The sequence below is a fragment of the Montipora foliosa genome, chromosome 11 (assembly GCF_036669935.1).
Source record: "Montipora foliosa isolate CH-2021 chromosome 11, ASM3666993v2, whole genome shotgun sequence".
NCBI lineage: Eukaryota > Metazoa > Cnidaria > Anthozoa > Scleractinia > Acroporidae > Montipora > Montipora foliosa.
In genome coordinates, this window is record NC_090879.1 from 4149604 (window position 1) to 4162103 (window position 12500).

Below are 12500 nucleotides of genomic sequence, written 5' to 3' on the forward strand. Positions count from 1 at the left end.
TGTTTGCACGCCTCGGGTTGCCGTCGTTCGCTGTAGATGACTGTTTTTCTACTGAAAAATCGATTGTTAGTCTCCTGGACTGCCGTTGAATTTACCGAGACGTATTATTTGCGGTATAAGTTGTTTTTCCATATTTCCTGCACCAGTCACGCACGGTTAGTCCGTTGTATTCATGTATGTAGCGTCTGTGCACGAAAGCCAAATATTGGTCAATATTCCGACTATTCCCGCTCTAATGAACAATAGTTGGTTCATACACTTCACAGCGTTAAAAAGGAAGAAAAATTCACCTTTGAAGCCGGTTCACTTCAAGACATGAACTCAATCTCGAACCCAGAGTCCTCGGGCTTTTTGGTCAGCGGGTGAGCGCCCGGAGAGACTCTTATGGACGAACAACAATAAAAGCAAGGTGACACACGCTAACACCAACCCGGTGTGGCCAACACATCACGCATGCGCCCAACCATTTCACTCAGTCAGTTAGCAGCCATGGACAGCTTTTTTTTTTTTTTTTTTTTTTTACATGAAAACAGCCTTTATTCACGATAAAAACGCACGCCATTTACAAATTAAAAAGCACAAAAAAGTCACTAGAAACTAAGAGCCGGAGTAGGCAGCTAGCAACAAGGGCCTGGAGCCCTAAAAGCAGAGTGGTTTGCTCTTTTGTTGGTTCTGTTAATTAACAACTAAGGGCTGTTCTTTGTGAATCGAGCAGAGTGACACAAAGATTGTTATTACTTCTTGGGATACTACTGGTTCGTGGTTTCGCTTGATATACTTGTCCATCTTGTCTCTTCCTTTGTGCGCAATATTCGAATGGGTTTGGAAAAGAAATTTGGTTAGTTGACATTCATTTCCTTTCTTGGATAATATTTAGCCACCCTCCAGTTTCCATCCTTTTCTTTATATAATTGCTACGTCTTGACTTGTCAGATTTGTTCTGTCCTTGCTGTCTTCATTACGTGTTTCTAACCACGTCACTGCATCGTTGTAAAAGTTGTCGTCAATAAAAAGTTATTTTGCTTGCTTTTGTCTTTTTGGAAGCTTTAACCTCACCCAATTTTTGGTAGAATATCTCTGAATCAACACAACTTGTGTCTGTCATTTTACGAACCGTACAGGGCCACACATTGCGCATTAATAAACTTTTGCTTAATTTACTATGATCGAGAAGAGTCTGGGCCCTCTTGCACCAGGAGAAAAGTATTAATGACGAGTGCTTGTCCACGTCCTGTGTGGTTTAGCGGTTAGTTACGGCGAAGGACTCAATGGGTGCTTACCATTTAGCCAAATAATCCGGATGGAATGATCGTTGCATAAAGGTAAGCGATTTTCCGAATTTAATGACCAACCGGATGAGAATGGCGCTTACCATTTACTACACAGCATTCCATCCCGCATATTTTACTCGATCTTGTGAGAAAGGGCCTGGAAACGGAAGGATTCTCGCAAATGGTAAGAGCATTTCGCGAATTCCGTTCCGAACGGAAAAAGAGGACTACCTCTGGAGGTTGTCCACAATTTCCGAAAAGATTTTTCGGGAAACTTGCCTTTCCATTTGACCTAAAACCGAAATTTCCGGATTTTTTGGCTAAATGGTAAGAACCCAATACTATGGGATGTCAGAGATGCCCGGTTCAAGACTCGGTAAGTGTAGTTGAAAGCGATTTCTTTCTCTCATGTACACATTAGAATCGAATAGGTCAAGTGTACATAAAGTAGTGGTAGGTATGACGAATAGATTAGTGGATGGACAGAAAGAGAGTAGAGAGGAAAGTGGAAGGAGGGAAAGGTGATTTTTTGTTTTGTTTTCAACCCCCCCCCCCCCCCTAAGAAAACCGTGCCCCTTTTTTTCAACCACACTCCATAAAGAAAATCCCTTTCAAACAGTTGATAAATAATCTAGGTTAATTAAACTCACCTAGTTTCATTTAAATTTACCTAGTTTGATTTAAATAGACCTGAATTTAATTTCAACCTGTAACATTAATATTATCCATCAGTATCCTTCAGTTCATTCTGTCCCGGTACAGAGAGCGAGGCAAGGACACCTTGCAGGACCGCTGGTAATGACTTTGCCACAGACTCTGCCACTAACTTTTTAAAGTCTGGCTGTCTGTTTCCGCTACCCGGCATATGGATCGGGTCAGACGGTGACAAAGTGTCGTCCGAAAGACACAGAAGGCGATCATTCAAAAAACACCATGCATGAGTCGATTAAGGTTTCATTTAACTTTATTGGGATATTCAGACCGAGATGTGATTTAGATCTGCAATTTTCACAGCTTTATTCATATCCCTCACAGATTCTCTTCATTTCATATAAACATATATCAAACCACGAACATATAGAGTGGTCTGCCTGTGGTTGTATTTGTAAGCATGATGCAAATTATGTATCAGAATTTTGCTCGTTCGCTGATATTTTCCTCTTAGAAGTTAAAAATGTGCCGTTTTTAAATTGTTAGAATCTGTTTTGTGAATTGTAAGTAGAAAATTGCCAATATATTCGCTCGTTTATGAAAGTCAGCTCATTTGTGTCACTGGACTGTTTGTTCCGTGTTCGGGCCGCACACTGTTCAAATCGAAAATAATTCCCACACTCGGTCGCATTTTGAAATGTTAACATCAGCAGTGTTATAAACTCATTAAAAAAGTTATTATAAACTGAAAATGAGGGTAGGTAGGTTGCTTGATTTTTCTGTGCATTCGCTCTTAAACTCATGAACAACAGTGTATTTGGAAAAACAATGGAAAATTTGCGGAAAAGAGTTGATGTCAGACTTATAACAGATGAGAATAAATTATTCAAATCAGCATCAAAACCAACTTATGTTAGTAGCAAAATCTTCAACGATAATCTAGTAGCTGTGCATAAGATCAAAGAAACAGACCTGCTTACATAGGTATGTGTATATTAGATCTAAGCAAGATGCTAATGTATGATTTTCATTATAATTTTATCAAACAAAAGTACAAGAATAAAGCAAAGTTATTATTCACAGACAGCCTCGTTGACATTGCTTACAAAATTTACTCATAAAGTTTATGATGATTCGTAAATTGATAAAAGTTGTGTTAAATACGTGTGAAAAGCAATCATAATAGGGTTTTAGAAAAGCTGCAAGTAGTAAATAGTTCTCAGAAACTACAAAAGTTCGTCATGATTCTACACTCGAGCTGAACAAAAAACTATCAAAAACGAAACCAAAAAACCCTAGGTCTCGTTTCTCGAGAGAACAGACAAACAGCCGAAACTGTTCTGTGCCTGCCCCTTACGGCACTGTAAAAAGGTACCGTACAGCCTATGGTCGAAGAACTAATCTTAGCCTGGGACGGGGATGCGGGGACGGGGGAGAGCGGGGACAGGGGACGTGGGGACGTGGGCATGTGGAGACTCGGGGACGTGGCAATAAATTTGCGAATTTTATCCTCGTTTTTTCCACAAGATTTTGCCACTCCCCAAAATTCGTCCAAGTTGTACACTTTTGCTGGCAAGGTATCGTTGTGCAACGCTGCACAAACCTTGCAGGTCCACGATTCAGGAAAGGATAGTTTAAATTCTTTCCTCCAGTGGAAATACGCGTTGTATGTAGCGCTATTTGAATCTCAGTAAAGGAGATATTTCACAAGATCTTCGACGGACTGGAAATTCGCAACGTCGATAAACGAGCCGGGAATAGCGAGTTGCTCGTCTTTATAGGAAGCTCCACCCATCACAACAGGGACAATATTGTGATCGAGCGGTACGTACCATCGCTGTTGTGCTAGTTTTATCTTCTTAATCTGCATCATGTGTGATACAGTTGGCAAGTCGCGGCCGTGAAGCAAAACTGCATCTCTCTTAATAAGGTAATTTCGGTTGCAAGTTATCCGACAGGCTTGTTCACGAGAACCGATGCCCCGGGAGTGCGTGAAATCGTGATCTGTCTCGAGGCCCGGCCATGGTCTACGACCGGACAACGGCGTGATAAATAAAACTAATTTCAATCCACCCTCAATTCCATTTTCCGCTTTTCAGTCTTGTTCAGCGATTGATAAGTTCGTTATATGATGTTTATAACTTCTTGGATGTTTAGTTTGAAAATGCCACCACTGAATGATTACCACAAAAATTCCAAGAAGAATCGTCAACGTAGCAAGTCATAGCAAGTCGCCCTATGCGTTTGACATCCATAGTTCTGAGATTCTTCGTTGCACCTGGCGTCGCTGGCGTCAACAAAGGAGACTAATGTTGCGGATGCGCGTCATCACCCCGAAAAGCCCTTGAAATTCAGTCAAATTCATTCGGAAGGCGGGAACATGTGTGAAGTGGGAAAATAACAACGGTCAACAATTAGAGTACAAACCTTTTCGCATTGATGTCATGGATCAGTGATTTGAGAGCACTGAAAAAAAAAATGAAAAAAATGACAAAATTTTATATAGTAGTTCTACTTATTATTAGTTGTTTTAGCAATTGATATAATATGTTTTTGAGAAAGTTATCTTTACATAATTATGATTATAATAGACGTATGAAATTTTTACAATGTATTTACATGCAAAAAGTTGTTTGTTTAGTGTATCATGAGAGAAAGGAGTGAAATTTGAGTCAGTTAAATATGCTCAGTTTTAGGATTACTTTGAACAAGGCAGTGTGAATTACAATGTTAATCTTGGAAAAACTGTGCCGTCGTCTGATTCGACTCCTGGGCTAAGACAACCAGGTGACCAAACTGGGTCAAGACGCCAAAAAATCATTTTGCCTTTTACGCTTTGAGATAAGTGAGGCATCTGTGGCAGAAGACTTGGAAAACTTCGCCATGTTCTCCGTACATTCTATACTTCAGCTCCGTGATCGTGAATCGAAATATGTCAAACGGCTCCTTCAAAAAGTGAAAGTGGTTTACCAGAAGATTTAACCGCCCACAACAATAATCAGTATTCAATATAATATAACTAACCTTACAAAGTAACCCGCAGCAAATCCAATTACGCTCGAAGTCCTCGAAGCTCGCCTCAACAACGTCAGCACAGAGCTCGCCTCAACAACGTCAGCAAAACGTCCTTCGATCCATGTGACAGAAGCTTCTATCCCATGTGACAAACTGTTATAATTGCCACCATTTTCGCATTCTGATCGTTCTTACTTGCAGAACAAAATTTCCATTTCCGGTTTCAGCGTCCCTGTCATAAACGTGGCGCGCACGCGTAATACGCAATCCGCTGGTCAATGTCAAGATTAGGGTTGCGGGCTCTCTTGGGCCCGCAACAAATTAGAAAAAATATATAATTTTGTCTTTAATGTCAACGACGTACCTTTGGCTCCACAATGGAAAAGGTTTATTCTAACAGCTCGATCCGTACGACCGCGACTACAATCACAAAGTTTAAACGGATGGACAGGTGCAGTCAAGATGCGATGATTCGAGCACGACCATGCACATCCAAGAGAAAATGACCCATCTTAAGGGCTAGACTTTCAAAAGTCCTTCGTCTCGTGTAGATTCGCGTCGGAAAAATCACGCTCCGCTTACCAAAACATTTTCTCCTGGGATTCTCATGAGGTGGAATTGTAGAAGATCCGCTTAGCTGTGCATGAGTAACAAGAGGCTCTATATTCATGCCCTGCCAGGTTATTTGTACTTTTGTTGACAGTTTAATAATAATAATAATAACAATGATAATGATAATGATAATGATAATGATAATGATAATGATAATGATAATGATAATGATAATGATAATGATAATAATAATAATAATAATAATAATAATGAATAACCTTATTGTACACCACAAAAAAAAAGGTATATAGTTGTTACAAGAATCTATTTGACAGAAGTTGCTCTTTATTGTGTGAGTTCATTGACCTATACTTTTCATCTTTATTTGAAAGAGTCTGTTTTTTCGATGGGTCCATAGACCTGTACTTTTCAAAACAATTTGAAGGAAGTTCTTATTTTTTCTCTGGGTCCATTGGCCTGTAAATTTCTCTCCTCTTCCAGTTTGCTGCAATTTCTGAAGTAGATTTATGCTTTCTTATTATTTGTTTCCTTTCTATATTTGATAATTCACATAACATCTAAGAAATGCAACCTCTTAGTTTGTTTCAAAACAGTTAAATTTACTTTGAATAAAAGAACAAAAGAGATCAATAACAGAATCTACATTTGAAAATACTTTTGTTACATTTTTTGGTTCAGAACCATTGTATACAAAAACGTGGTAACTCATCTTTTGCTTTGCATACCACTGGAAAACACAACTAATGCAGTAGCTACAAATTCACATCAAAAAGCCTGTGCTGCTTTCCTTATTATCCAAAATGGCAGTTTTAAGCTGTTGTTTACTGGGAGCCACATTACAAGATAAATTTCCCTGACATGTTGCTCTATGAATAACTTTTACATGGCCAGCAGCCTACATATAATTTCTTTAGAAAATCAGAAATAAAAACATATTTTGCTGGAGTAACATTTCTCATAAATTGCTCTTCCATTCTCAATGATACTATCAACTGTTTGAGAGGTGCAATAGTTACAAGAATTTTGAGGTGGAAAAACAAATAGAATAAAATGACACAACAGAACATTCTTAGCAAGAACAAAGATAAACTTCATTTAAGTGCTCCTACGGTCTAAAATTTTGGTTTCGAACATATAATGAATGAACAATGCTAATGCTTCTACTGTTGCTTTACATTTTAATAATGTTAACACATTTTAATCTCATAAGTAACAGATGTTTGTGCACATATATTCTGAAAATGTTGTACCAAATTCATTAATGAATCTATTTCAATTGAAACACATGTTGCAAATGGGTCCCATACCTAATAAATCTCTGCCATGAGAGTAAAAAAATTTACACCTCCCATTAGGCAGACAGTATATTGCTACTGTGTAAAGTTCAAGTGTTGAAATATATGTACGATTATCCATGAGCAAAGAATCAAAGGCAGCTAACATTGATATAACAGTAGGAAAGTCTGAAATTATAGGAAGTGCACTATTTAGCAAACCACTATAACTATCACTGTATGTCAACTGATAATTAACGTAGCTTAAGTTATAACCATAACAGACAAATCTGTCAAAAATAGGAGCCCCTGTTTGCATGATTGTGACAAAGCTGAATACATATTATTCCCAATGTTTATAATTTGAACCAAGTCAGCTGAAGAGGTTATTGATTCCTGAAAATTTAAACAAGTGCCGACAGAGACATTGCCACACGTTGCAATTGTGTGCCTGCATTTGCCGTACCTAATACTTCAACATTACCTTGACTGTAATGGTGTGGCAATAGTTTTAGTTGGATCAACAATTCCTGGACCTGGGTTGTTTGTACGTCATACAAATAGATCTTTGTAAAGCCACAGATGATTAATTTGTTACATTTCATAAAGTTTGAACCAAACTTTTCAATACTGGCAAATAAATGGCCTCTAAGTAAAACAAAAGTAAGATAGAAAACCAGAATTTCCCCTTGAAGCATCCTCTAAATTCCCTTGCCACCAAATAAACAGAATGCATATCAACGACTAGTCGGTATTGTTGAAACAATTCCCCATTTGGACTTCGTCGCATGCCCATACTGACAATAACAGTAGTTCTAAGAACAGGTCAGATTGCTAAAAGTCGGATCAGTTTTTCTCAGGTATCCTCAGATCCGCTCAAAGCTGCTCTAAGGTTCTCAGAGATCACTAGGAGCTGATATGACAGGCATGGTGATGGCGATCAGTTTGAATGACCTTTTTGTCGATCCCCTCTCTCGTGCAAAGTGTTTATTTGCAAAACAAATTAGAAAAAAATATATATTTTTGTCTTTAATGTCAACAACTTACCTTTGGTTCCACAATCGAAAAAGATTTATTCTAACAGCTCGATCCGTACGACCGCGAGTTTGAATGGGCGGACAGGTGCAGTCAAGATGCAATGATTCAGGCGCGACCATGCACATCCAAGAGAAAATGACACATCTATTAAGGCCTAGACTTTCAAAAGTCCTTTAGTCCAGGCATTTTATCGCCAAAAGTCGGTCAACCTGCCACTAATTGCAAAAGAAGGATTTTTAACGGTCTTTGGTCCAGGGACATGTCCTCTATAACATATCAAAAGTCCCCGAAAATCCGATTGGGAGAAGTTGACAAAAACAACTTTTTTAGAGCCCGATATTGCTCAGCATGCAAACGAGGTTGCATTTACTATCTGTTGTGAGCTACCGTTGTTTTGCTTGAGTTTAAAGCCACGTGCAGCATAGGCTAGCAAAGATTGAGAAAATTTATTGTGTTATCTTCCAAGTTAAGTGCATTTATATACCCATTAAATAGAAGAATTATTCTTTATAAGTAAGTGAAACCTTTAGAGATGTCGTCGATGGATGGCTATCTGAATGAATTATGTAGCAAAGAACACGGTCTTCCACAAGCGATGTTATAGCGCAAACAGGACAATTTTACACTAAAAGAGCTAACAGTAATGTCATGTTCCAAGATTATGTAATTCAGGAAAATGTAATTTGACGTGAGTAGAGACGTCCAAAATGAATTTCATCTTGGTGAAAAACCTGTTTTTCACTCATTGCTTCGCGCTTTACATTGTAATATTCTTTTTTGTCCTAACTCATTAGTAAATTCATCTTTTTCCCCTCATAATTTAAAGCAAAATGTCCAGGAATTGGGGAAATTTTTCGCAAAAACCGAAGGAAATGTTTTCACCCAGTTATGAACTAACAGAGAAAGTGTGTGTCCTGCAAATCTTGCGCTTTAGTTCAATTTGAAAACTAAAAAGTCTAGAGTAATTCCCTTCCAATACAGTGAAGGAATTTTGTTTATATTTAAACTTTGAGTTTGGATAGTAAAAAGAAAAATACGCGATTGAAGACATCCCAACCATACCAAAAAGAAAGTTTTTCTAATGACTCAACAAGCCTCAGCTATGACATACCTCCGTACCGACCACCAGGATGTCTAATAAGTCTTCACGTAGCAAGAAGAAGTGATCGATTTTGGGCCGGATTATCGATAGACCGATGTAGTCGTCGAACAGGTTCTTTTGAGAAGCGTGAAAACCAGTGGAGGCTTGACAAGAGGGAGGGGCCTAACGGACTAGCAACGTCTTATCTGGCTGTTATCTATGCCTGCATTTATGCGTGTGCCGAAACAAAGAACATCTTGCAAAAGCTGACAGGAGTTAATTTTATTCTGGAGAACAGAACAAAGATATGTCTAAACAAGAGAAATGAAGGAAGCAATGACCATCCTCAGTGCTCTGGCTACTCACAACCCTAAGGAACATCATGAATGGTGTAAACGCTGATAGTAATTTCAATGCTGACACAGCCCAGAGCGTCGGGGAGAAGATGCTAGCGTCAGTGAAGGGAACGTTAACCATAGATTACTCATTCAAACGAAGTGCCCAGACAGTCACTATAGCATCCAAGTCCTCCGTAAAGATTGAGTACAAGTACAAGCTGACCCTCAACTTGTATTTCAGAAATTATTTCAGGACGAGCTCTGCACATATCCCACAGCTCTTTTCGACTACCCATTTATGTTAAGGCAGCCACCAAAGCCATCATTAGCAGATGCACTATGGGCAAAGCTTACACCAGAGGCTAAGACACAACCTGAAGGGAACATACAGTACGTGCTGGACGGAGGTTCTCGTCTCCATCGAGCCCCATGGCCCAGAGGTGACGCCAACCTACTTGTAGTCAAAACGGCTGTAGAGTCTGCCATAAAGAATTCCATGGTTCTAGTTGGGGATGGCACAGATTTGCCAGTCCTTCTGTGTTATCATGCTTCCGAAGGTGGATGTGGCCTCTTTTTTTGACCTGAGACAAAGGCAAACTCGAGATGTGCCTGTGTCTGGCATATGAAGAAAGTAAAAGAACAGCTGGGTAAGGAAGTTTGCAGAAATTTCCTTTTCCTTCACACCGTCACTGGATGCCACACAACATCGCGCCTCTATGGAGTTGGAAAGGCAACAGCCCTGAAGAAACTTGAGAATGTACCTTACTTCAAAGAGCACGCTAACGTTGGTCTTCATCTGTCATTCTGCTGTTTCTCGCGTTGTCACTGCAGGTGAAAAACCTCTTGTATCATGTTTCGGAGGTAAACCAGGGGTAGGTTAACTCTATCAGATATCAGCGTTACATCGAAAAACTTGCAGCCAAGACATCTCATATCGAGCCACAGAATCTGCCGCCAACAACAGCAGTGGCCCGATTTCACAGCCTACGCGTCTGCTTGCAGGTAAAGCAGTGGTAGGAGAAGTTGCAGGCATGTCAATGGAAGACTGGGGGTGGAAACTCCCTAATTATCAAGTATTTCCTGTTGCAGCAGACTTGCCGCCTGCCCCAGAATCTCTTCTCTAGTTAATCAGATGCAACTGTTTGTCTGACTGTAGCAATATAATCGAGGTGCAACAAATTTGTCGCAAGAATGGTACGCAGTGTTTCCCAGTCTGTGGCCAATGCAAAGGTCTTTGTGCACAAATTCTTTGAACACTGTAGACTAGGAAAGTAAACATTTGGAAGACCAGCATTTTTATAAATACATTGTATATGTAGCATGTGTAGAATTGAACAAAGAGGTACCTTTGTTGTGATGATATAGGCCTTTTCTTGTCGTGAGTCTTAAGCATTTATGTCTTGTAATGTTTCGGCAAAATAAGATTTCACCGCTGGCTCTAAATAAAACTTAATAATTCACTAAGTTAAATATATTTTGTGGAAAGGTCTTTCACGATTAAAGCCGTAAAATCATTGTTCTTAAGGGTAGATTCTTAGTTTTGGCGAAATGGCTCGAATTATACCAATAAAAAACGCTAAACGGCAACTTCCGGTTGACAGCCTCGTTTTCGTGCTATACGAAAAAGAGACTTATTTTATGGGTGCAGTTTGGAGGCGTTCCAGTGCTTGGATCTTTAGGGACTTTTAGTACGTTCATGCATAGGATATTCCTAACTAGTCAATGACGAGAAAGCTTCTTTTGCAATTAGTTACAGGTCCGACCACAAAATGCCTGGACTACTTCGTCTCGTTTAGATTCGCGTCCGAAAAATCACGCTTCGCTCGCCAAAACATTTTCTCCTGGGAAATTGTGGCAAGTCTACTTAAGGGCTTGAAACGTGAAAGGGTTGGTTGATTTCTTCAAACACGCACTGTTTATTTTGTCATGCAAAATGGACTGATATTCCAAGCATACATACATTTTTTAAAATGAAAAGAAGTATTAGAGTCTTAAAAGACTCTAATACTTCTTTTCAATTCTTTCTATTAATTTTTCTGACTTAACAATACTGACATTTTTCAGCAGCTATTAATTTTTTTGAATAATCCCCTACCCCCCGCCGCACGTAAAGGTATGCAAGCATAAATTTCCTTGCACTAATGTCACACGGAAAACAAGAAACGGAGGGCATTTTATACCTCATGCGCTTAGCTGCGTATGAGTAATTAACGCAAGAAAAGCAGTGAGGTTTCTAAGCTCAACTCTAGCCTCGCTTTCATTCACAGGCCAGGTAACTAAGCACACAACTGCAAAAACAGTAATTTGAGACAGAGTCAACGTCATTCCTTTTAACTTGATTCTCAAAGTTCGTATTTGCCCTAAATTTATAAGAAAAACAGACGTTAAGGAGAAAGTTCAGTCCTCAAATTATTTCTTAAATAGATGTTTTTCAGTACTGTGATCTATATGTATAACGGCTGTTGCTTTGCTAATGATCACATATTGACAGATACTTAGGAAATGTAACCTTTCAAAGCTGGTTGTGTTCCTTTCATTTTTTTGTTGGAATGTCAATTATATGCCATCTCATAACAAAGAGGATTTTTTCCATTTGTGACTGCAATCTGAGAAAAGGAAGGGAATGGGGGTAGGAGACCAATTAATAGTGAAAGCGCTGATACTCCTTGTTCTCAGAGATATGATTAGGCAAATCTGTACCAAAGCATGTAATTATACAACACAAGGGAGAACACTTTCGTTTTTTTTCCTTTCCTTTATATAGGCATGCTATGGAACCTTGGTGATTCCAAAACTGGCAAAGGGGATAAGGATGGATGGTGAAAGGATAATAAAGCTTTCAGGGCAATGGAGTGTATACATCAGGGGCAGTTGTTCGAAAGCCGATTAATTTAATCCAGGATAAGTGTAAAATTTCGTTTCATGTTTTCAACTTTTTGGTGAAAGTTCAGTTTGGTTATTCTTGTTTTTCAAGATTGACTTCTTCTAATGTAAATTTTTCCCGAATATCAGCATTGATCAGCATTTGGGAGAAGAGAAATAACTCCTTGGTTAAATTTTAATCTGGGGTTAGCGTTAATCGGCTTTTGAACAACCGGGCCCAGATGTATCGATCCCCTTGAAGATGAGGATAAAGATGAAGAGGATGAGCAACTGGCGAGTCCAACCTTTAGTCAACTCTCTGATGACCTCTCAAACAACCCTGTGGTAACAATTTCCTCACCCCTTCAGCAGCCAATTAGTCAGCCTCAGCCTCTAG

The 12500-nt window shown here is 39.2% G+C and overlaps 1 pseudogene; it reads left to right on the forward strand.

The window, feature by feature from the left end:
- The first annotated feature begins 9285 nt into the window (after nt 1-9285).
- Nucleotides 9286-12500, forward strand: part of LOC137976587 (uncharacterized) — a 4332-nt pseudogene continuing 1117 nt past the window's right edge.